The 26,822-nt window shown below is 36.8% G+C and overlaps 1 protein-coding gene across 6 annotated transcripts in view; it reads right to left on the bottom strand.

The window, feature by feature from the left end:
* The window catches only part of CALN1 (calneuron 1), a 539,785-nt gene that overhangs the window by 438,722 nt on the left and 74,241 nt on the right, over window positions 1–26,822 (bottom strand). The window contains exon 2 of one of the 6 annotated variants that reach the window (XM_027612446.2): window positions 19,471–19,577. The exons of the other annotated variants lie outside the window; for them this stretch is intronic. The gene's annotated coding sequence lies outside the window, so the exon portion shown is untranslated. The remainder of the gene's footprint in view (window positions 1–19,470; window positions 19,578–26,822) is intronic. 6 annotated transcript variants of the gene reach the window in all.

The following is a 26,822-nucleotide window of genomic DNA, read 5'->3' as shown; positions in this document are numbered from 1 at the left end:
AGAAGTACGACCTGGCCCTAATTAAGGAACTGATGACATATTCCCAGCTGGATTCCAGTATTGCTATGGATCAGTGGCTGCTATAGGAAATAGCTCTCGTGTCCTCCCTTATTGGGTGTGATGTCTATTACAATTTTTATCTCTGCCTCACTTGTATGTTGGGTTTTCAAGGGAGAGCAGGGAGGAGTTCACAGATCTTCAGGGAGCCTCACCCACACCTGAACCTATTCTAGATAAACAAACCCAGGACTTCAAGCCTGAGCCTGAGGCCACAAGGAGATGAAACTTCCTGAAGCCTTTAGATGTTTCCGGGTATTTTTCATGTTGGAAGAATGTAAATAGGGGCGCCTGGGTGGCTCAGTCAGTTAAGTGTCTGCCTTTGGCTCAGGTTATGATCCCAAGGTCCTGGGATCGAGCCCCATATGGGGCTCTCTGCTCAGCAGGGAGCCTGCTTTTCCTTCTGTCCCTCCCCACCGCTCAGGCTCTCTCTCTCTCTCTCTCTCTCTCTCTCTTGATCTGCTCTCTCTCAAATAAATAAAATCTTTAAAAAAAAAAGGAAGAATGTAAATAATTTTATACTATAACGAATTATATATGGCCACAAATGCTTTGACATTCCTCTTCAAGAACTGGTAACTACATCTCCCTACCCTTAAATCTGAACAGGATCTATTACCTCTTTAATAGAATATGGAAGTTATTCTGTGCCAGTTTCCAGGCCTAGGACTTAAGAAATAGGAAGCTTCCATTTCCTGTCCCTTGGAACACTCTCTTAGAGCCCAGAGTCACTCTATAAGAAATCCAGTTACCATGTGGTGAGGCAGCCCAAGCTTGCTGTGTGGAGAGGCTATGTGAAAGGCGGAGGGAGGGAGAGAGAGGCAGAGGAAAGAAGGAAGAGAGGGAGGGAGGGAGGGAGGGAGGGAGAGCTGGACCATCTCCCACGATTCTAGCCCCTGCTGTAACAGTCTTCTCAGCTGAGGCCCAAGATATCGAGGGCAGGGATAAGCCATCCCCACTGTTCTCTGAATTCCTGACCCACAGACTAGAAGAGGTAGTAATAAATTGGTGTTGTAAGCCACTTAGTTTTGGGGTGATTTGTTATATGGCAACAGATGACCAGAATAATTTGCTACCTTGAAAAGAATCCATATTATATTGTGAAGTGGGAAAAGCAAATTGCAAAATAACATACAGGTACAATTTTTGAAAAAGAAAATTTTTCAAAATTTTGAAATTTTGAAATTTCAAAGGGCACTGAAAATTTTGAAATTTTGTATCCATATATACACAATATATTTGCACAGAGTATAATTATAATACCGTCTGTTACCTAACTTTAAGGAATCAATATTGGAGAGCCTGCTACTTTTTAGGTATATATTATATGAATGCTCTACAACAAACATTTTTAATATTCACTTAATTATTTTAAATGAGAAAAACAGGGGAGCCTGGGTGGCTCAGTTGGTTAAGCGACTGCCTTCGGCTCAGGTCATGATCCTGGAGTCCCAGGATCGAGTCCCGCATCGGGCTCCCTGCTCGGCAGGGAGTCTGCTTCTCCCTCTGACCCTCTTCCCTCTCGTGCTCTCTATCTCTCATTCTCTCTCTCTCAAATAAATAAATAAAATCTTTAAAAAAAATAAATGAGAAAAACATGTCCTGCATTTATTTTATTTCAAAGTAATAAATATATAGTATATACCTACAAAAAGAATAACACACTCTGCCCCTTAAAAAAAACAAAACACTAGGTTTACTCTATTACAGGATTATTATTGAAAAGAGATTATATTGACACATATGCTGATAATTCTTTTAATATCTAGAATAAAGACAAATTCAAATTGTCAACAAAGAAAAAACAAGTTATCAGCAAAGGAAAAAAAAATCAAGAGTGGCTTCAGGAGTAACACTAGATCACCGAAGAAAAATGAACCAACAAACTTAGAAGGTAAAATGTTATCACCTGGGGTTTATTCATTCATTTAGGTTGTTACCATGTATGAAAGTAAGAGGAAAAAGATTTTCCTAAGGAAACGGGTGAGAAAAAAAAATACTCAAAGACTTATATCAAGAAATTTAAGGGCACCTGGGTGGCTCAGTTGGTTAAGTGTCTGCCTTTGCCTCAGGTCATGATCCCAGGGTTCTGGGATCGAGTCCCACATCAGGCTTGCTGCTCATTGGGGAATCTGCTTCTCCCTCTCCCTCTGCCCCTCCCTCCTGCTCGTACGCTCTCACTCTCTCGCTCTCTCTCAAATAAATAAATTAGATCATTAAAAAAAGAATGGATTCAAAGCTAAGAACTCAAGAGAGGAATCAAGAACTCAGCAGTAAGGCAGAGGCATTATTGTGAATCTAAGAGTCTCTGCTGCCTTTCCTTTTGAAACATCAACTAATTTCCAGGTAGCATTGGACCAAAAGGCCAAAAAGAAAGTAATATCTCAAGGACTTTTGAGATTTTTGAGAGTATCACAGGCACAAAGAGAAAATAATCAGGTTTCAGCACTACTGAGACTGCTAGGACCTGAGGGACCGAAATGCACAGGAAATGAAACTTCAGAAAAGTGAAAGCATCCTTCGGCTCCACTTCCCCCCTAAAGAAATATGCTTCTTTTGAAGCTGCACAGGGGGAAAGGTCAAGAAAAAAACCCCAGCAACAGCTAAGTGACTTCACAGTGAAGGAGGATATGCAGGAGTCTCACAGTATGTGCAAAACAAAAATTGGAGTTTACAACCTACCAAGGAGGAAGGGCACTGATAAACACCCAGGGTTTCAGGTGAAGCTCTTGAAGACTATATACATGAAGACAAGGGCAAACCAAAAGCCTTCGAAGAATCAAATCCCTCTTCAAATTATCTCAATTACTGGTCAGCAAAAGGTGATCTGCATGTGTTCTAACTGCCTGCCAAATGAAAATTTTAGTCTTTCTGAGGGGACAGAACAACATATAGAGACACTATAATATTTCATATATAATATCTGACATTTAATAAAAAATTGCCAAGCATGGCAGGTGAGAGGGCCAAATTAAGAAAAAACAGTGAAAGAACACAAGGAAAACATAGGTGATCCAGATATTGGAGATGTATAAAACAAACACTAAATCAATTGAGATAAATTTTCAAGAAAATAAATGATAAGACAATTCACCAGGGAAGAACTAGAATGTATTTTAAAAACAGAATTAAATAATAATTCTGGAAACAAAAATATAATAACTCAATAGATGTGCTTAAAGCACATTCAACAAAAGAGATTAATGAACTGTTAATTAAGTCAGTAGAAAATATTGTACTGAAGAAAAAAAAGAATGAAAAGTAGAGAAAAGAGCTTTAGTGATACATAGAATGTGGTGAATAGTCAAACAGATAATTGAAGTTTGAAAAAGAAAGGAGAGAAAGAATGGGGTAAAGTCAGTATTGGCTGAGAATTTTCCAAAACTAAGAAAGACATTAAGCCACAAGTCTAGGAAATCTTAGAAACTCCAAGCAGGATATATTCAAAGGAAGCCACACAGAGATAATCATAATTAGACTTCCAAAACCAAAGACAAAATATTAAAAGAAACCAGTCCCTCTCTGTCTGACTTACTTCACTTAACACAATACCCTCTAGGTCCATCCATGTTGTCACAAATGGCAGGATCTCATCCTTTTTTATGGGTGCATTATATTCCATTGAGTGTATGTATGAATGTATGTATGTGTTTGTCACATCTTCCTTATACATTCGTCTAATTATGGACACTTAGGTTGCTTCCATATCTTGGCTATTGTAAATAATGCTACAGTAAACATAGGGGTGCATGTATCTTTTGGAATTAGTGTTTTCATTTTCTTTGGATAAATACCCAGTAGTGGAATTATTGGATCATATGGTATTTCTATTTTTAATTTTTTGAGGAACCTCTCTACTGTTTTCCACAGTGGCTGTACCTAAATGAAATAAGTTGGATTGAGAAAGACAAATACCATATGATTTCATTCATATGTGCAATCTAAAAAAAAAAAAAAAAAATCAGGGCGCCTGGGTGGCTCAGTCAGTTTAACATCTGACTCTTGATTTCAGCTTAGGTCATGATCTCAGGGTCATGAGATCGAGCCCCGCATTGGGCTCCATGTTCAGTGGGGAGTCTGCTTCTGCTTCTCTCCTTCTCCCTGTCCCTCTCCCTCTGCCCTGCCCCCGATCTCTTTCTCTCTCTAAAATAAATAAATAAATCTTTTTAAAAAATGAATAAATAAACAAAAAGCAGAATCAGAGCTATAAGTACAGAGAACAAATTGATGGTTGCCAGAGGGGAGAGGGGAACGAGGATGGGAAAAAAGTTTGAAGGGGAGTGGGAGATACAGGTTTACAGTTTTGGAATGAGAAAGTCATGAGAATAAAAGACACAGCATAAGGAAAATAATCAATGATATTATAATAGTATTGTATGGTGACAGATGGTAGCTACATTTGTAGTGGGCATAGCATTACATATAAACTTGTTGAATCACTGTTACACACCTGAATTTAATGTAACATTGTGTGTCAATTATATTCAAATTAAAAAAATAAGTCACAGGATAAAAAGTACTGCAAAGGAAATATAGTCAATAATATTGTAATAATGTTATATGGTGACAGATCATAACTACATTTATGGTGAGCATTGTGTAATACATAAAATCATTGAATCACTCTGTTATACACTTGAAACAAATGTGACATTGTATGTCAACTATATTTCAATTATAAAATTTTATAAAAGTGAAAAAAAGCTCATTCCTTTCTTCTTGACACACATGCATGCATGCACAACTTTCAAAAGAATAGCCAATGACACCTCAACAGAAATGATAAAAGTTATTATAACTCACAACCATTGATATAATCTTTGGCGTGCTAAAAGAAAATAACTGTACACCTAAACTTCTGAATGCAATGAAAATGCTCATTAAAAAGAGCTGAGGAATTTTTGCTTCTGAGCTAGTACCAGACTTGTCCCCAACTGCTAATTAGAACACTAGACAAAATATTTGAATTCACTGTTATCAATAACTGAATGACAGCCAATGCAGGACTATGATCCATAAAGAAGAGAAACAGGGGCACCTGGGTGGCTCAGTCGGTTAAGCATCTGCCTTTGGTTCAGGTCATGATCCAGGGTCCTGGGATCAAGCCCCGCATCGGGCTCCCTGCTCAGCGGGGAGTCTGCTCCTCCCTCTCCCTCTGTGTGCATGAGCTCTCTCTCTCTCAAATAAATAAATAAATCTTAAAAGAGAGAGAGAGAGAGAAACAAATGAGATGAGCCCTACAATAGTCCAGGTTTTTGCCTGGAGGCATTTTTTCTGTACTATTGTAAAGGGAAAAAAAATAAAAGCAGAGCACAGTGGCCTCATTGACTTGAGCAGACAGAGATCAGAGTTCATGGAGACTTAGGCAGCTGGAATTTGTCAGGCAGAGAATTGAAGAGAGAAAACTATGCACATAAAGAGCTGAGAAAATCCTCATAGGATTATTTTGAGTTCCTGGTTAATAACTAAGATTTGCACATATAGGATAAAATTCCATGTGGTCAGGCAAAGGTGGAGAGCTGTAAGTTGAACAATTCCTAGAGGTAAGCAAGAACTGGAACGCATTCAAATTCTGATGAGCCCAAATGGGGAAAACACCTGGGATTACAGTAGAGACTCCAGGTAGATTGCACCTTAGTAGTTGGACTAAACTAGCATTAGGGCAGAGGCTATTCTATTGCGCATAACAAAGCTTTAAAAATCCATCAAAAGGGTCAAGCTAATTCTCAATAATTTATCTGCCTAACAAAGAAATTTCAAAACTCCTAAAGAACAACTGCAAAATCCAGAAATTCTACAATGTAACATTCACAGAAGCAAAAATACTGGGAATGATGGAATTAGCAGACAGGCTTTCATATAGTTATCATAAATATGTTCAAGGATTTAAAGAAAAATATGAACACAATAAAGAAAAGAATAGAAACTATTTTTAACAACCTAATGAAATTCTAGAGTTGAAAATATAATGTTTAATAATAAAAAGTTATTGATGGGCTTAACATAAGATTAGATGCTGTAGGAAAAAGAAAAATGAACTTGAAAACACAGCAACAGAAACCAAAACACAAAAAGAAAAATGGCTGAGAAAAATAGAGCTCAGTGACTTGTAGGACAATATCAAGCAATCTAACATATATTCGATTTTAATACCTGAAGTGTGTGTGCATGGAGAGTTAGTAAGGTAGAAAAAAATTATTTGAATAAGTAATGCCTAAAATTTTTCAAATTTGATAAAAGGCTACAAATACCCAGATCCAAGTGGCTCAATGTTCCCTAAGCAGGATAAAAGGAAAAACACACCGTGGTACATCATAATCAACTTGCTAAAAACTAGTAAGAAAGAGAAAATCTTAAAGTATCCAGAGGAAAAAGACATATCAAGAGAACAAAGATAAGAATCGACTAACTTTTTGGGGCACCTGGGTGGCTCAGTCATTAGGCGTCTGCCTTCGGCTCAGGTCATGATCCCAGAGTCCTGGGATCGAGCCCCACGTCGGGCTCCCTGCTCCATGGAAAGCCTGCTTCTTCCTCTCCCACTCCCCCCTGCTTGTGTTCCCTCTCTCGCTGTATGTCTCTCTGTCAAATAAATAAAATCTTAAAAAAAGAATTGACTAACTTCTTTTCCAGAAATAATGCAAGCCAGAGGACAATGGAACAGTACCTTGAATATGCTATAAAAAATAACAACAAAAATGTTCTTCAACTGTGAAGGTGAAATAAAAAGTTTTTTAGGTAAATAAAAAGTGAAAGAATTTATAGCTGTCAGGCCGAAGTAAAATGATAGCAGATCAAAACTTAGGAGTGAATAAAGCTAGAAATGGCTAAATATGTGAGTGAATACAAGCAATTTTTCTCTTTTTTTAAAGTTTCTTTAAAAGATAGTTGCCTGATTAAAGAAAACAATACCAATGTATTATGGAACTTATATATATAAAGTAAAATGTATATGACCAAAATAAAAGCACAAAAGATGGGAGGGAGGAAATAAAAGTAAACCATTTTAAGGTACTTATATTATCCATGAAATAGTATAATATCATTTGACATTACATTGCTATATGTTTTTTTTTAAGATTTTATTTATTTATTTGAGAGAGAGAGAATGAGAGATAGAGAGCACGAGAGGGAAGAGGGTCAGAGGGAGAAGCAGACTCCCTGCCGAGCAGGGAGCCCAATGCGAGACTCGATCCCGGGACTCCAGGATCATGACCTGAGCCGAAGGCAGTCGCCCAAACAACTGAACCACCCAGGCGCCCTACATTGCTATATGTTGAAGGTGCATATTATAAATCCTAGAGCACAAAGAAAGCGAATGATCTCAAATATAAGAGATAAAATGGCATACTTGAAAAATAATTAATATTGAAGAAGGCATGAAAGAGAAAAAAGTGAACAAAGACCAGGACAAATAGAAAAGAAACAGCAAGATGGTAGATTTAAACCTAAATATATTGTGAATTACATTTAATCTTAAGAGTCCAAAGCTACAGTTAAAAGGCAGAGACCAGGGGCGCCTGGGTGGCTCAGTCTTTAAGCGTCTGCTTTTGGCTCAGGTCATGATCCCAGGGTCCTGGGATCGAGCCCTGCCATCAGGCTCCCTGCTCCGCGGGAAGCCTGCTTCTCCCTCTCCCACTCCCCCTGCTTGTGTTCCTTCTCTCACTTTGTCTCTCTCTGTCAAATAAATAAATAAAATCTTAAAAAAAAAAAAAGGCAGAGACCATCAGGCTGAATAAAATACAGTAAGACCCAAATATACACTATTTACAAAAAAACAAAAAAATAAAAAAAACCCACTCTTTAAATAAACAAATACATATAGGGATAGGCTAAAAGTTCAAGGATGGAAAAATATGTATCATGAAAATATTAATCATAAGAAAGCTGGAACAGCTATATTAATATCAGACAAGAAATACTGCCAGAGATAAATAGGGTTAATTCAAAATAGTAAAGGATCAATTCATTAAGAAAATACAACAATCCAAATGTAACTATAACAAATCTTTAAAATACATGATGTACAATATATGAAGAAAACAACAAATCCACAAACAGTAAGAGATTTTAACACACCTCCCTCAGTAATGAAGAAAACATGTAAAGATATAGAAGAATTGTCAAACGCTAGCAAATAACTTGACCAAATTAAATTTATAGAGCACTGCATTAACCACTGCAGGATACAGTCTTTTCAAGCATGCATGGAATGCTCATAAAACATAGAGTATATGTTGGGCCACAGAACAACTCTCAATAAATTTAAAAGTACTGAGATCATACAGAAAACATTCTCTGACTACAACAGAAATAAATTGGAAATCAATAATGATAAGACACCTGGAAAATTCTCAAATATTTCATAAGTAAAATACAGTTTTACATATTGCATAAGTCAAAGAATAAATCACAAAGGGAAGTTTAAAATATTTTGAACCAAATCGAATGAAAACAGTGTGTTCAAATTTGTGGGATGCAGTTAGAACAGTGCTTAGAGGGAAAATTTTAGCTTAAAATGCTTTTTTAGAAAAAAGAGAAAGGGTTTAAAACCAACTTTCTAAAGTTCCACTTTAAGAAGCTGTAAAAAGAACATCAAATGAAATCCAAATAAAATAGAAGAAGGAAATAATAAAGAGAAGAGCAGAAAATAATGAAATAGAAAGTGGACAAACACTCGAGAAAAAAAATCAATGAAAATGTCAATAAATTGATGAATCTCTAAGCTGATTTATAAGTATGGAGAAAACACAAATTACCAAATTAGACATGATGGAAGGGGCTTTACTATAGATCCTAAAGACATTAAAAATAACAAAGGAATATTATAAACAACTTTATTCCAAAAAAGTCAACAACTAAATAAAATAGAATTCCTTGAAAAATACAAATTAACAAAACAGATCCAAGAAGAGATAGAAAATCTGAATAGTCGTATATCTTTAAAAGAAATTTAATTCACAATTATAACCTAATTCCAAAAACAAAACCAAATTCTTTTTTTTTTAAAGATTTTATTTATTTGACAGAGAGAGCACAAGCAGAGGGAGAGAGAGGGAGAAGCAGGCTCTCCGCTGAGCAAGGAGCCCGATGTGGGGCTCAATCCCAGGATACTGGGATCATGACCCGGGCCAAAGGCAGCTGCTTAACCAAATGAGCCACCCAGGCATCCCAAAACCAAATTCTCTTATGCCCAGAAGACTTCTCTGGTGAATCCTAACATTTAATGAAGAATGAACATCAATCTTATAAAAATCTTTCATAAAATAAAGGGTGATACATCTCAAGTCATTTTATGAGGCCAGTGTTATGCTCTTAACATCAGATAAAGATGTTACAAGAAAATAAAATGGATATAAATGCAAAAGCCTTAGCAGTATATTACCAAACTAAACTCAGCAATGAATAAAAAGAATAATACATCTTGACAAAGTGGAGTTTTTCCCAGGCATACAAAGTTGGTCTAAATTTTTAAAAATTAATCAGTGTAATTTATCATATTCAGAGAAGAAAAAATTCATGATCATCCTAATGTATACATAAAAATTACTTGACAAAATTCAACACCCAATTCATGATGAAAACTCTCACATAACTAGGAACAGAAGGGAACTTCCTCAATTTGATAAAGGGCATCTACTTAAAAAAAAAAATGTATATCTACCATCCCCCCCAATGGTCAAAGATTGAATGCGGTCCCTGTGAAACCAGGAACGAGGCATCTGTTGAACATTTGTTAGAGGCTCCAGCCAGTAAAATAAGTTAATTAAAAGAAATAAAATACACACAGATTGATAAGAAAAGGGCAAAACCTTTTATTCAAGGTCAACATGATCATAGACATTAAAAAATCTTAAGGATCTATAAGAAAAGCTATCAGAACTGAGAAGTGACTGTAGCAAGGTCACAGAATACAAGAACAAAACCTCAAAGAAGCAACTGGAAAATGAAATTTGAAAAATAGTAGCATTCACAATAGTATCAAAAACATGAAATATTAGAGATAAATTTAACAAAATAAGTGGAAGATCTGTATACTAAAAACTACAAAACACTGATGTGAGAAATTAAAGATCAAAAATAAATGGAGCACTATAACATGTACGTGAATTGGAGTTTTGATATTTTTAAGATGTTAACTGTCCTGAATTGATCTGTAAGTTTAACATAACCCAAATAAAAGTGCTAGAAATATTTTTCTGCAGAATTTGATACACTGGTTCTAAAATTTATATAAAAATACAAAGGACAGATAATAGCCAAAACAATTTCTAAAAAGAAGAAAATGGAAGAGGCCTACCTGATTTCAAGACTTACTATAAAACTAAACAAGAGAGTGTGGTTTTGGCAAAAGAATAAACATACAGATCCAAGGAACATAATAGATCAGGAATAGATCTACACATATGTAATCAACTGATGTTTGACAAAAGTGCCAAGTTAATTCAATAGCAGAAAAGATAGCCTTTTCATCAGATCATGCTAGGCAACTGGTTTTTCATGTGGAAATGAATGAAATTTAGTACGTTATCCCATACACAGAAATTAACTCAAAATAGATCATACACCTAAATGTAAAAGCTAAAGCCACAAAACTTTCATAAGAAAACATAGGGAAAAAAAAAACCTTTGCAACCGGGGTGCCTAGGTGGGTCAGTTGGTTAAGCGACTGCCTTTGGCTCAGGTGATGATCCTGGAGTCCCAGGATCGAGTCCCACGTCAGGCTCCCTGCTCAGCAGGGAGTCTGCTTCTCCCTCTGACCCTCCTCCCTCTCATGTGCTCTTTCTCTCTCTCATTCTCTCTCTCAAATAAATAAATAAAATCTTTAAAAAAAAAAACTTTGCAACCTTGAGTAAGTAGAAATTTCTTAAATAGGACACAAAAAGCACAAATAATAAAATAAAAATATTAATAATTTTACCTCATCAAAATTAAAATCTTTTATTCATTAGAAGACACCTTTGAAGAAAGTGAAAAGATAAGCCACAGACAGGGAAAAATTATATATATATTGTATATACAGATATATATTATATACATAATGCCACATATATCTGGCAAATAATTTGTATCAAGAATATGTCAAGAAATCTTGCAACTCAATAAAATGAAAATATACAACTAATTCTTTAAATGGACAAATGATTAGAATAACAAGATATACCAAAGGTCACTAGCACATGAAAAAATATTTAACTTCATTAGTTATCAGGAAATGCAAATTAAAACCACAATGGAATACTACCACACAATCAGTAGAATGGATAAAATTAAAACACCTGACAATACCAAGTGTTGACAGAAATGTAAAGCAACTAGAACTCTCATCCAATGCTACTGGGAATGTAAACAGTTCAATAATTTTGAAAAATTATTTTCTGCTTAGCAGTTTCTTATAAAGTGAAACACACAATGACATTATGATTCAGTAATTTCAGTTCTGGGTATTTTTCTTAGAGAAATAAAGTCTGCAATATGACTTTTACATGCTCATAGCTTCTTTCTTCACAACAGCTAAAAACTAGAAACAATTCAAATATTAATCAATAGGTAACTGGATAAACAAATTATAGACTACCCATACAATGATATTACTCAGCAATTAGAGAAGCAAACTAGATACCCACAATAGCATGGCTGAATCTCAAAAACATTATTCTAGGTGAAAGAAGCCATACACAGAAGAGTATGTACAATATTATTTCATTCTTATGAATTCTAGAACAGGTAAAACAAACCTATAGTGACAGAAAATGAATTAATGGAAATGGAATAATAAAAACACAATGAATTCCATCAAAAAGAAAGAAGTTAAAGGGGAACATAGAATAGATGAGATGAATAGAAGTAAATAGTAAGATTATAGATTGAAATCCAAATAAATCTGTTGCCACAATCCATATTACCAGGCTGAATATATTCTAATCTCAAAACAAAGACTGTTAGATATAAATATGAAAATGTCAAAGGAGATTTTATTTACAATAAACACACAATAAATATGAAGACACAGGATTTTTGAACACAAAAGGATGGTATAGGCAAAAAATAACTGAAAGAAAACTGGAACAAGTACACTAATACCAAACAAAGCAAAGTTTAAGGCAAAGTTTTATCTTTTATTAAAGATAAAAAGAATGACATTTCATAATGATAAAAGTGTCATCTCCCAAGAAGATAAAACATTTCCAAAACTGGACACACCTAATAACATATGCTCAAAATACATAAGGCAAAATTGATAGAATTAGAAACATAGCCTAGCCCAATCTGACTGATACAGTAAATAATCAAAGATCTAAAATTAGAACATAAATCAAAATATAAGAAAAGAGAATCAAAAATATACTATCTAAAATCTATAAATTAAGAAAAAATTTGAGCATATTATTTAGTCTCTGCATGTTGAAACAGATCTGTTTACACATAGTTGCCTTAGGGCAGGTGGGAAAACCTGGAGCAAGAAATTACCGCTTCAACCTAAACACTTCTGAGCTTTTTTTTTTTTAATTCAGGGAAGGAAGGAAGTACTTCCAGGAAATATGGCTATGTAAGTAGACAGTTTTAGAGCCTCCTCCCTGAAACCTACAAAAATCAAGGAAGGAACTAAAATTAAAAATGAAAACCAAGCCGAAACCTGGACAACCTTAACTTTCCCTACAAGTGCTGAAGAATAGTTGCCAGACCAGGCAACTAGAACCAAAATGAAATAGGATCCTGGGGGTTGACCACATTTCCTGAGCTTGGGAAGCAGCAGAGTGCTGTAGGACCAAGGAACCTCCTGAATACAACCTGCACCACAAGCTAGAGCAGAGATATGGAGGTGTGGGTGGGGCTGAGGAGTAGCTACAGCCCAGAGGCTGGGGAGAGAGAGCTTCATATGACCCCACACTGTCAATTTCAATGTGTTCCAGCTTCTTGATTGGGAAAGGGAGGGATGAGATTAGAAATAAAGCAAATAAAGATCAAAGCAGAAGATCAGAGGTAGAGAAAAGCATTTGCTGACACCCCCTCACCACCCCAATAAAATATCAAGGCTTTCTCAATCTTAGCTGAATAACATGATTATCAGGAATAAGATTTATGAATTTTTAAAAGATTTTTTCTTTTTTTTTTTTAAGATTTTATTTATTTGACAGAGAGACACAGCAAGAGAAGGAACGCAAGCAGGGGGAGTGGGAGAGGGAGAAGCAGGCTTCCCGCTGAGCAGGGAGCCTAACGTGGGGCTCGATCCCAGGACCTTGGGATCATGACCTGAGCCGAAGGCAGACGCTTAACGACTGAGCCACCCAGGCGCCCCTCAAAAGATTTTTTAAAGTAATCTCTACACCCAATGTGGGGCTCAAACTCACAACCCCGAGATCAAGAGTCGCTCATTCTACCAACTAAGCCAGCCAGGCACCCTGAGATTTGTGAATGTTTTTTTAAATGCACAAATGAGAATCATGCCAAACCAACTGAATCCAAATTTACAAAAGTGAGGCCCAGGCAAGTGTAGTTAAAAAATATTTCCATAATGAGATAACATCTTTAGCCCAATCAATAGGTAAAAATTAAAAATATTTGTGACACCTGATATTGGCAGAAGTGTAGAGAAATACACATGTTTATAGGCATACTGAGGGAAAAGTTAGTGGCAGAAAAGCTCCTTTTCTTGGATTTCATGTTTCCACATGGAGCCAAACCAATTAGTGTAACCAAGTCTCTGCTTCCTCACCCACTTCTCTAGTTGGTAAAGTTGGAAGAAAGCAAAGGACCAGTAGCTCAGCCTCCCGTGCTCTCTCCTGTACTATTTGGCCTTGAGCTTACATGTGTGCATCACCTCCTGTGACTGGCCAGGTGGTAAATTATCTAATTCTGGTGCAGTATAATGAAGTTGACATTTTGATCCTCATCTGCATGACCTCAGCTTTTTAAAAAATTTTAACTGGAGAAAGAAAAAAAGTGCAATTTATTGATTTCTCTCCCTTTGTCATCAGTAGTAAAGTCGATAAAGATACACATAAAAATAATGTTTATGGCTACCCACTTTATAAACCTGCCACCTTCACGGCATGCACCCTGCATTCCATCTTCCTTCTTCCCCCACTGAAAGGCCCTGGGGCTCTTCCTGCCTCTGTCCAGTCCCTCTGCTATGCTTTGGATCACGTTCCTCCCTATGTCCCAGCAACTCTGCACTAGATCTGATGACTTCTATTTGTAGCTTTTAGTTCAATAATTGTCATAACCCTCTATCTTGGAAGCCAGACCACATTGGAGTCATTTTTGGCACCTTCCTCTTTCTCGACCCCATTCCCACTCCATCTCAAAGTCCCCTCCCATGGTTCAAAATTCCAAAGTAAAGCACAATATTCAGTAAAACATCTCCCCCCACCAACCTCTATCTTCCAGATACTCTGCGTTCCTCCCATCCAGTAAGCATTATCACTACTTTTTTATGTATCTTCCCAGAGATACTGCACAGATGCATGCTACTTCTTCATATAAGTAGTACCACACTGTATATTATTTTGCAAGAGGAATACCAACTAATAAATATAGAAGGAATAATGGAAATTTAGAAGTCACCATTTTACAACCAACAAAGTAAGAATTGATATAAGCAAGAATTATCAATCCACCTGTTTATGTAAGGCTCTTGAGCTAAGAATGGTTTTTATATTTCTAAATGGTTGGGGGAAAGAAAGAATACATGACAGAGACCTTATTCTGTCTGCAAAACCTAGAATATGTACTATCCAGCCCTTTACAGAAAAAGTTTGCCCACCTCTGCATTAGGTGAAAGATGAAGAACAGGATATGGAGAAATCTGGCAGACGTCACTTTAACCAATGATTATACTTTGCACAATGAATAGTGGGGCACACTGGCCTTGTGTACCTCCTTCTGGGATACACTAAGAAGATGACATCACGGATGTAGCATTCATGCCAAAAATGCATAACCTGATTCCAAACACAAGGAAACATCTGACGTAGACTTTGCAAAAATGTCAATGTCATAAAATACATAGAAAAGGTTGGAAAACTGCTCTGAATTAAAGACCTGGCAACTAAGTGTAATGTTCAGTTATGACTGGGTCTTGGTTTAACCCAAACAAACAACTATAAAGGACATTATGGCAATTATGGCAATAATCAAGGAAATCTTTTGGGGAAGTCTATACTTACTTCAGGATATCAATGTTAAATTTCCCAGGTATGATCATTATATTGTGGTCATGTAGGAGAATGTAATTATTCTTAGGAAATACACACTAAATACTTAGGAATGAAGTCTGTCATGATGTCTTCAATTTATTCTCATCTAATTTTCAAATGGTTCAGTGGGGAGAGAGAGAGAGAGAAGGAAGAAGGCATATAGGTGTTTTTTAATACTATTTTTGCAATTTTTCTCTAGGTTTGAAAATTTTTAAATAAAAAATTGAGAAAGAGTAAAAACATCCCACGTTTCTATAAGCATAGGAAAAAATGGGTTTAATAAGAACCAAACCGGCAACATTGGTTGCCAGTCACCTGTGAGGGGTAGAATGAGACAGGATTAGATAGAGGAGTAAACACTGGCACATTCCTCAGTCAATTTAGTTCAACCTTATTGATATTTGCTGTAAGAATGCAGTATTTTTGGGGTGCCTGGGTGGCTCAGACAGTTAAGCATCTGCCTTCCACTCAGGTCATGATCCTGGAGTCCAGAAATTGAGCGCCCACATCGAGCTCCCTGCTCAGCAGAGATCCTGTTTCTCCCTCTGCCCCCCACCCGACTCGTGCTATCTCAAATAAATAAATAAAATCCTTGAAAAAAAAAGAATGCAGTATTTTTATCTTTTGTATTTAAAAAAAGCTTAGTTTTGTAATTTAAAAAAGTCTCCATTGGTTATTCACATATAAATCAGAATTAACCATCAAGTCTCTCCATATACCCCCATTACCCCTCACCCCACCCCCGGAGCCCCTGAATTTCCTGGATTGAACATCCAAGGCTCTGCAGGAAGCTTCTAGAACCCTGATCCCTAGGACTGGATGCTAAATCTTTGGAATATCATTTCCCATAAAATCCATTAATATGTAGAATTGATGTTACATTAAAATGATTTCACCCAAATTCAGAGGTTACACTGTACATGTAAATGTTCTTAAAAAGTTTACCATGACATCATACCCCAGCACAAATGACATCACACTTACATGACAGCATAGTTTACCAAAAGCTTACCAGGTTACCATGTATCAGACTCAGGAAGGATCACCTGAGAATAAGGAAGATGAGGAGGAGAAAGAAGTGGAAGAGCTTTGAGAAAGTAGTATTTCCTTATCTTCCAGAGGAAAGATTCAAATAGAAACTGTTCAAGTGGCTTAACTGAAAAATATTTTTAAGCATGTAAATTAAATCAGTGGAACTAAATATCCACATAATAAACATTCTAAATCACCAAAGAGAAAAAAGATTTTTAAATTGTGTGACACTGGGGCGCCTGGGTGGCTCAGTCGTTAAGCATCTGCCTTCGCCTCAGGTCATGGTCCCAGGGTCCTGGGATCGAGCCCCGCATCGGGCTCCCTGCTCCGCGGGAAGCCTGCTTCTCCCTCGCCCACTCCCCCTGCTTGTGTTCCCTCTCTCGCTGTCTCTCTCTCTGTCAAATAAATAAATAAATAAATAATCTTTAAAAAATAAAAAAATAAATTGTGTGACAGACACATTATCTTTCAAAGGACAAATGCCCACAAAACTCACCTTTTAAAAGAAGAAAAGTGTCAGGCTAGGTTCTATATTTAATAGACACAAAAAGTTGAAAGTAAAAGAATTGATAGCAGGCATTCATTGGTGGGAATGTACATGAGTTAAATGTATTTAAAGGGCTCTTTGTAATATATGGTAAAAATTAAAATGCATGTGTCTTTTCATCCATATTTTTCTTTATAAGAACTCATCTTACATGTGTATTTGAACAAGGGTACAAAGATTTTCATAGAAACATTGTGGTAATTTCCAAAAGAAAGAGAAAGAACCTAGGAATGACCCTAATTCCCACGAAAGGGTTTTTGTGTGTTTGTGTGTTTGCTTTTAGTAAGTGAGCAATGGTGTATTGAGTACAACACTTTAAAATAATGAGGTCAAGTTTGGTTTATATGTAATGATATGGAGATAGGCCCAAAATAACTGAACATAGCAAATTGCAAAACAGTACGTTAAATGTAGTGCCATTTGCATAAAAGCAATTTTATTTACATACTGATATGTGCACAGAAAACAACTCTGGAAGAACATTCAGTCCACGTCAGCAGTGACTATTTCTAGGTTGGGGGATTATGAGTAACGTTTGTTTTCTATATAAACATTTTCTGCATTGTTAAATTTTTACACGTGTGTTGTATAATAAGGAATTGTCTCATCTTTGCCCTTGGTTTTCAGCACAGAGCTTCAAAAACTCTTGGAATCTCCCAAGTGATAGACATTGCTTTGCTATTCATGAGCCCCTGGATCACACCCAAGGCTATGCTAATGAGGAGACTGATGGTAAGCCCTTAGAGAGCTTCAGGATGGGGCCTGACCACCATCAGAAACACCAATTTGTTTGTGTTTAGAGGGTTGTGATTAGAGGGTTGAAGCTTTGAGCCAGCCTGACCTCCAGGGAAAAAAGAAAGCTGAAGACTGAGTTCAGTTATGTCTCATGTCACCAATGGTTTAATCAATTGTGCTTATGGAAAGAAACCCCAGTGAAAACTCTGTGCACTGAGGCTTGGTGGAGCTGCCAGCTGGTAAACACACTGATGTGTCCTGCGTGACTGATGTGCCCTGATTTCCTGGGGAGGGGGCACAGAAGCTCTGCATTCAGAACCATTCCAAACCTCACCCTACAGGTCTCTTCACTTGGCTGTTCCTGAGTTGTATCATTTATAATTATAAGTATAGCACTATCTTGATTTCTTTGAATCATTCTAATTATTGAATCTGAAGGAATATTGGGTACCCCCAAATTTGTAGTTAGTTGGTTAGAAGTGTGTGTGGTCTGGGAACCCCATAAACTTGAGGCTTCATGTCTGAAGCGGGGGCACTCTTATGGAGGACTAAGCCTTTAACTTATGGAGTTGGCACTGACTCCAGGTGTCAGTGCCAGAACTGAATTGCAGAACCAGGTAGGATTGGAACAGGATAATCAGTATTTGAATATCAAGCCTTATTTCTTTTGTAATAGAAACAAAAAAGTTTTAAGTGAAAATATGGGTAATGTAGGTCAATTCAAATAATAAAATGAAGCCCAGGATTGGCAGTTCAACATGATGGCATAGTAAGTTCCTGAAGTCACCTCCTCCCAAGGACACAACAAAACTACAGCTACATATGCAAAATTTCCCTCTGAAAAAGACATGAAAACTAGCTGAACAGCTTCTCTAAAACAAAGGCTAAAAGGGCCACATTGAGATGGGTAAGAGAGAAAGAGATCTGGTCTCACCACAATCCCCACCCTTGGTGTGGCAACCCACAGTCTCACAAATATGGAGCTTCTCCCTGAGGACTGAGGAATTTGTGTCCCACATCAGGCACCCAAACCCTGGGAAATTCATGGAAGAGATGAGTCCCCAGTATGTCTGGCTTAAAAAATCAATGGGGCTTATGTCCAGAAGAACCATAGGGCTGTAGGGAATGGAGATGTAGATTCACTTGCCCTGGGACCCAGCATAAAACCAGCACATTAAAAGCACCTAGATCATATGAGGAGATTTGTTTGCTAATCTTAAAGCATCGGCCAGAAGGGCAAGAGCCTGATAGAACTCTCTCTGGAAACTGAGGCACTGGCAGGCACCATTTTTTTGAGCCAGCCTGACCTCCAGGGAGAAAAGACCAAAACCAAATGGACTCCCTAACTTGCTGGTGTTGGAGGGTGCATCCTGCCTCCACACTGCCCCTACAGCCCCACCAAAGCCAGAGGGGGAGTGCCCTGCCTCTGCACCACTCCCTTGGCCCTGCCAAGTCTGTGCACACAGCCCAGACAGCAGATGCCCATTGAGCATATAACTCTAGTGGATCGTGTTCAGGGCCCCATGAGTCTGAAATAATTGGAGAAAAAATTCTTGGCAGGCTATCAAGCCTGCACAGACAGCAGACTGAAACACCCCCAGTCTTCCTGTGAAAAAGGACTATTTACCTGTCCTGGAGCTTCAGCCTGAGGGATAGGCTTCAGGCCTACCACATATTTAAAGGTTACAGAAATGTTCTCAGAGAACATAGGCCAGGGATACCAATTTTGTGCTCTCCCTTGGTCTCACTACAGCTTGCCAGTTGGTCCCAGAAAGGAGCTCATACACTTATCTGGACCCTTGATTTTTGCAACTGTCATTAAGAGGACACCTCCAAGTCACCTGGTCTGAAGGACAGCAGGTTTACAATTGTGATCCCACAGGATTGTATATATTTGCATACCTTAAAAGCTGCTGTCTGAGGGCCTAGTTTTCAATCTGTCCGAAACTAGGTGCTGAAATCCCTCCCTCTGGAACAGTCACAGGTCTTGGCATATCCTCAACTGGATCCTATCAAAAATGAGTTAGTTTGTTTAGAAAATCACAAGGGTCTGAGAGACAACCAAGAGCTAGGGCAAGGTTAAGTGATCAGTTTTAGCTCCCACATAAGGCCATTCCTTTGAGACTAGGAGAGATAGCTGTTTTGCTCAATACATAAAAACAAACACAGACAGTCAAGCAAAATGAGGAAACAGGAATATAATCCAAATGAAAGAACAAGATAAACCCCCAGATAAAAACCTTAATGAAAAAAATTTAAAAAAACCTCAATGAAATGAAGATAAGTAATTCACCTGATAAAGAGTTCAAAGTAATGGTCATAGAGATGCTCACCAAACTTGAAAGAAGAATGGATTCCTAGAGTAGAGACTTCAACAAAGAGATAGAAAATGTAAAAAAGTACCAAACAAAAGTCACAGAGCTGAAGAATGCAATAACTGAACCGAAAAATACATTAGAGGGTTTCAACAGCAGACTAGAGGAAGCAGAAGAATCAGTGCTCTGGAAGACAGGTTAATGAAACTCACCCAAAAGGAGTAACAACAACAACAACAACAACAACAACAACAAAATAATTTTTTTTAAAGTGAAGATAGCTTAAAGAACCTATAGGACAATATCAAGCAGAATAACATTTGCATTATAGGGGTCCTAGAAGGAAAAGAGAAAGAAAGTGGCAGAAAACTTATTTGAAGAAATAATGGCTGAAAACTTCTCTAACCTGGGGAAGGAAACAGATATCCAGATCCAGGAATCCCAGAAAAGCTCCAAAGAAGAGAAACCCAAAAATACCCATACCAAGGCACATTACAATTAAAATGTCATAAGTAAAGATAGAGAATTTTAAAAGCAGCAGGAAAGGGGCGCCTGGGTGGCTCAGTCGTTAAGCGTCTGCCTTCGGCTCAGGTCATGATCCCAGGGTCCTGGGATCGAGCCCCGCATCGGGCTCCCTGCTCGGCGGGAAGCCTGCTTCTCCCTCTCCCACTCCCCCTGCTTGTGTTCCCGCTCTCGCTGTGTCTGTCTCTGTCAAATAAATAAATAAATAAAATCTTTAAAAAAAAAAAAAAGCGGCAGGAAATAATGGCTGAAAACTTCTCTAACCTGGGGAAGGAAACAGATATCCAGATCCAGGAATCCCAGAAAAGCTCCAAAGAAGAGAAACCCAAAAATACCCATACCAAGGCACATTACAATTAAAATGTCATAAGTAAAGATAGAGAATTTTAAAAGCAGCAGAAGAGGGATGCCTGGGTGGCTCAGTCAGTTAAGCATCTGCCTTCAGCTCAGGTCATGATCCCAGGGTCCTGGATTCAAGGCTTGCATTGGGCTCCTTGCTCATTAGGGAGCCTGCTTCTCCCTCTGCCTGCTGCTTCCCCGACTTGTGCTCTGTCTCTCTCTCAATCTGGCAAATAAATAATAGAATCTTAAAAAAAAAAAAACAACAGCAGAAGTAAAACAACTTATTACATCCAGAGAACCCCCATAAGATCATTGGCAAATTTTTCAGCAGAAACGTTACAGACCACAAGTGAGTGGCATCATATACTCAAAGTGCTGAAAGGAAAAAATTTCCAACCAAGAATACTATACCTGGCAAGGTTATTATTCATAATTGAAGAAGAGATAGAGATTTCTAGACAAGAAAAGATAAAGGAGTTCATCACCACTAAACAGGCCTCACAAGAAATGTTAAAGGGAATTCCTTAAGCTGAAAAGAAAGGGCACTACTTAGGAACAAGAAAACATATAAAACTAAAAATCTTACTGGTAAAGGTAGATATATAATAAAGATAGTGGATTGATCACTTATAAAGCTAGTATGAAGATTAAAAGACAAAAGTAGTAAAAACAGCTATACAATAATTAATTAAAGGATGCACAAATAAAATGTTGTAAAATGTGACATCAAAAATATAAATCATGGGGGATTTATATTTTTGTAGTAAAAAATGTAGAGTTTTAGAATGTATTCCAACTTGCTTTCAACTTAAAATAGATACACCTATATATAAGCTGTTATATGTGAGCCTCATGGTAACCACAAAGCAAAAACCTATAGTAGATACACAAAACATAGTAAGAAAGGAATCTAAACATAACACTATAGAAAGTCATCAAGCCATGAGGGAAGAAAGCAAGGGAAAAAGAAAAAAAACAGAGAATAACTACAAAAAAACAGAAACCAATGAACAAAATAAGCACATATCTATCAATAATTATTTTAAATGCAAATGGACTAAATCCTCTAATCAAAAAAACATAGAGTGGCTGTATGGATAAAAGAAGACCCATCTATATGCACCTACAAGAGACTCACTTCAGATGTAAGGACACACACAACTGAAAGTGAAGGGATGGGAAAAGATGTTTCATGGAAATGGAAACCAAAAGGAAGCTGGGGTGGCTGTACTTATATGAAACCAAATGGACTTTATTTTTTTTAAAGATTTTATTTTTAAGTAATCTCTACACCAAACATGGGGCTCAAACTTATAACCCTGAGATCAAGAGTCTCATGATCTACTGACTGAAACAGACAGGCACCCCAAACCCAAATGGACTTTAAAACAAAGACTGTACTAAAAGACAAAGAAGGGCATTACATAATGATAAAGGAATCAATTCAACAAGAAGATATAACATTTGTAAATATTTAGGCACCCAACACAGGCACACCTAAATATATAAAGCAAATATTAACAGGCCTAAAGGGAAAAGTTGACAGCAATACAATAATAGTAGGGAACTTTAATACCCCACTCACACCAATGAATAGATCATCTGGACAGGAATTCAATAAGGAAACATCAGCCTTAAATAACACATGAGACCAGATGGACTTAATAGATATATACAGAGCATTTCATCTAAAAGCAAAAGAATACATATTCTTCTTAAGTGTACATGAAACATTCTTTAGGACTGATCATATTTGGGGCCACAAAATAAGTCTCAATAAATTTAAGAAGAAGATTGAAATCATAAAGCAACTTTTCTGACCACAGTGGTATGACACTAGAAATCAATCACAAGAAAAAACTGGAAAAATCACACACATGGACAGATTAAACAACATGCTACTGAACAACCAATGGCTCAATGAAGAAATCAAAGGAGAAATTAAAAAAAAACCAAGATGGGCGCCCGTGTGGCTCAGTCATTAAGTGCCTGCCTTCAGCTCAGGTCATGATCCCAAGGTCCTGGGATTGAACCCCGCATTGGGCTCCCTGCTCAGCAGGAAGCCTGCTTCTCCCTCTCCCGCTCCCCCTGCTTGTGTTCCTGCCCTCACTGTCTCTCTTTCTGTCAAATAAATAAATAAAAACTTAAAAAAAAAAAAAACAAGAAAGATGAAATGAAAATACCATATCCCAAAATCTATGGGATGCAGCAAAAGCAGTTCTAAGAGGAAAGTTTATAGAGATACAGGCCTACTTCAAGAAACAAGAAAAATTTTAAATAAATAATTTAAATTTACACCTAAAGGAACTAGGAAAAGAATAAACAAAACCCAAAGTTAGTAGAAGGGAAAAAATAATTAGAGCATAAATAAAATAGAGATTAAAATGACAATAAAGGGGCGCCTGGGTGGCTCAGTCGTTAAGTGTCTGCCTTTGGCTCAGGTCATGATCCCAGGGTCCTGGGATCAAGCCCTGCACTGGGCTCCCTGCTCTGCGGGAAACCTGCTTCTCCCTCACCCACTCCCCTGGCTTGTGTTCCCTCTCTCACTGTATCTCTCTCTGTCAAATATATAAATAAAATCTTAAATAAATAAATAAATAAAATGACAATAAAAAAGAATAATGAAACTAAGCGCTGGTTCTTTGAAAGTTAAACAAAATCTTTAGCTAGACTCACTAAGAAAAGGAGATGGAAGACTCAAATAAATTCAGAAATGAAAGAGAAGTAATAAATGACACCACAGAAATACGAAGGATTATAAGAGACTACTCTGAAAAATTATATGCCAATAAATTGGAATCATGAAGAAATAATAAGTCTTAAGCGACTGATTATCAGATTGAATCAGTAATCAAAAAACTCCCAATAAACAGAAGTCCAGAGTCAGATGGCTTCACTGGGTGAATTCTACCAAATATTTGAAGATCCTCCTCAAACTCTTCCAAGAAATTAAAGAGGAGGGAACTCTTCCAAACTCATTTTACAAGAGCATCATTACCCTGATACCAAAACCAGACAGAGACACTAGACACACAAAAGTACAGGCCAATATCCCTGATGGGCATAGATGCAAAAATCCTCAACAAAATATTAGCAAACTGAATTTACCAATACGTTAAAGGGATCATTCACCATGATCAAACAGGATTTATTCTAGTGATACAAAGATGATTTAACATCTACAAATCAATCAACATGACAACACCACATTATCAAAATGAAGGATAAAAACCATATCATCATCTGAAGAGATAAAGAAAAAGCATTTGACAAAATTCAACATCCACTTATGGTAAAACTCCCAACAATGTGGGTATAGATGAAATGTAACTCAACATAATAAAAGCCCTATATGACAAGCCCACAGTTAGCATATTCAACAGCAAAAAGTTGAAAACCCTTCCTTTAAGATCAGAAACAAGACAAGGATGCCCACTCTCACCACTTATATTCAACATAGTATTGGAAATCCTAACCAGATCAATTATGCAGGAAAAAGAAATAAAAGTGATCTAAATCAGAAAGGAAGAAGTAAAATGGTTAGTATTTGCAGAAAACTTGATTTTGTATATAGAAAACTGCAAAGACTCCACCTAAAAAATCTATTAGAACTAATAAACAAATTCAATAAATTTGCAGGGTACAAAATCAATACACAAAATTTGTTGCATTTCTATACACTAACAGCTAACAAACAGAAAGAGAAATTAAGGAAACAATCCCATTTACGACTGCATCAAAAAGAACAAAATACCTAGGAATAAATTTAACTGAGGAGGTTGAAGACCTGTACACTAAAAACTAGAAGACATTGAGAAAAGAAATTGAAAAAAAACACAAATAAGTGGAAAAATATTTAATGCTCATGGATTAAAATAATTAATATTGTTAAAAATGCCCATATTTCCCAAGGCAATCTACAGATTCAATGCAATTCCTATCAAAATTCCAATGACATTCTCCACAGAAATAGAACAAACAATCCTAAAATTTGTATGGGACCACAAAAGATGCTAAACAGTTAAGTTGATCTTGAGAAAAAAGAAATATGGAGGTATCATACTTTCTGATTTCACACTGTATTACAAAAGCTATAATAATCAAAACAGTATTGGTATTAGCATAAAAACAGACACATAGATTAGTGGAACAGAATAGAGAGCCCAGAAATAAACCCATGCATATATGGTCAATTAACTTATGACAAAGAAGGCAAAAATATGGGAAAAGGACAGTCTCTTCAATAAATTGTGTTGGGAAAACTAGTTAGCTACATGCAAAAGAATGAAACTGAATCATTATCTTACACCATACACAAAAATTGTCTCAAAATGGATTAAAGACTTGAATATAAGACCTGAAACTGTAAAACTCTTAGAAGAAAACATACAGGGTAAGCTCTTTGTTGACATCAGTACTGGAAGTGATTTTTTTTTTTTTAATCTGACTCCAAAGGCAAGGGTAACAAAAGCTAAAATAAACAAATGGGATTACATCTAACTAAAAAGCATCTGAACAGTGAAGGAAAACATCAACAAAATGAAAAAGCAACCTACTAAACAGGAGAAGATGATATAGCTGATATCTGAAATCATATATCTGATAAGGGGTTAGTATCTAAAATATATACAGAACTCCTACAACTCAGTAACAACAAACCCCAAACAATTGGACTAAAAAAGGGGCAGAAGACATGAACAGACATTTTTCCAAAGAAGATATATGGATGACTGACAGGAACATGAAAAGATCCTCACGCACGACTCATCAAGGAAATGCAAATCAAAACCACAATGACATCTCACCTCATACCTGTCAGAATGGCTATTATCAAAAAGACAAAAAATAACAAGCATTGGCAAGAATGTGGAGAAAGGGGAACACTTGTGCACTGTTGGTGGGAATGTAAATTGGTGAAGCCACTATGGAAAACAGTATGGAGGTTCCTCAAAAAATTGAAAATAGAACTACCATATTATCCAGCAATTCCACTTCTGGTATTTATCTGAAGAAAATAAATAGACTAATTTGAAAAGATATATGCACCCCTATGTTCATTGCAAACTCATTTACAATAGCTAAGATATGGAAGCAATCTAAGGGTCTACTGATAGATGAATGGATACAAATGTGATATATTATTCAATGGAATCCTAGTCAGCCACAAAAAAGGATGAAATGTTGCCATTTGCAACAACGTGGCTGGCCCTTGATGGTATTATGCTAAGTGAAATAAGTCAGACAGAGAAAGACACATGCTGTATGGTTTCACTTGTATGTGGAACCCAAAACAAAAACAAATGAACAAACAAAACAAACAAACCTCCTAGATACAGAGAACAGATTAGTGCTTGCTAATTTAGGGGTAGGTGAAATGGGGATCAAGAGGTACAAACTTCCAGTTATAAAATAAGTAAGCCATGGGGTGTAATGTGTCACAGCATGGTGACTATAGTCAATAATATTGTATTGCATATGAAAGTTGTTAAGAGAGTAAATCTTTGTATCTTTGGATGGTGACAGATGGTAACTAGACTTATGGTGATTATTTCCCTACGTATACAAATATCAAATCACTATGTTGTACACCTGAAATTAATATAATGTTCTATGTCAATTATACTTCAATTAAAAAAAGAAGAAAGCTCACAATTTAAATATCAGACAAAATTGAATTCAAGATGAAAATGTTTAAATAGGACAAGGAGAGTCATCTAATAATGACAGAGTATAATCCATGGTGAAAATATTTGTAATGTATCATCATGCAACAAATAACCTAATACCAAATCAATTGAAAAACTATTAGGGGGGGCACCTGGATGGCTCAGTTGCTTAAGCATCCAACTCTTGATTTCAGCTCAGGTTATGATCTCAACCTGGGGAGATCAAGCCCTATGTTGGGCTCCATGATGGGCCTGGAACCTGCTTAAGATTCTCTCTCTCCCTCTTTCTCTCCACCTCATGCACGTGCTCTCTCACTCTCCCTCAAAAAGAGAGAGAGAGAAAGAAATATAACTTAATGCAAAGATGTAAGGTTATTCCATCAGACTGACAAGAGTTTAAAAATATACA

Source organism: Zalophus californianus, chromosome 10 (genome assembly GCF_009762305.2).
Source record: "Zalophus californianus isolate mZalCal1 chromosome 10, mZalCal1.pri.v2, whole genome shotgun sequence".
In the NCBI taxonomy this organism is placed as follows: domain Eukaryota; kingdom Metazoa; phylum Chordata; class Mammalia; order Carnivora; family Otariidae; genus Zalophus; species Zalophus californianus.
This window is presented reverse-complemented; position numbering and strand designations above follow the sequence as displayed.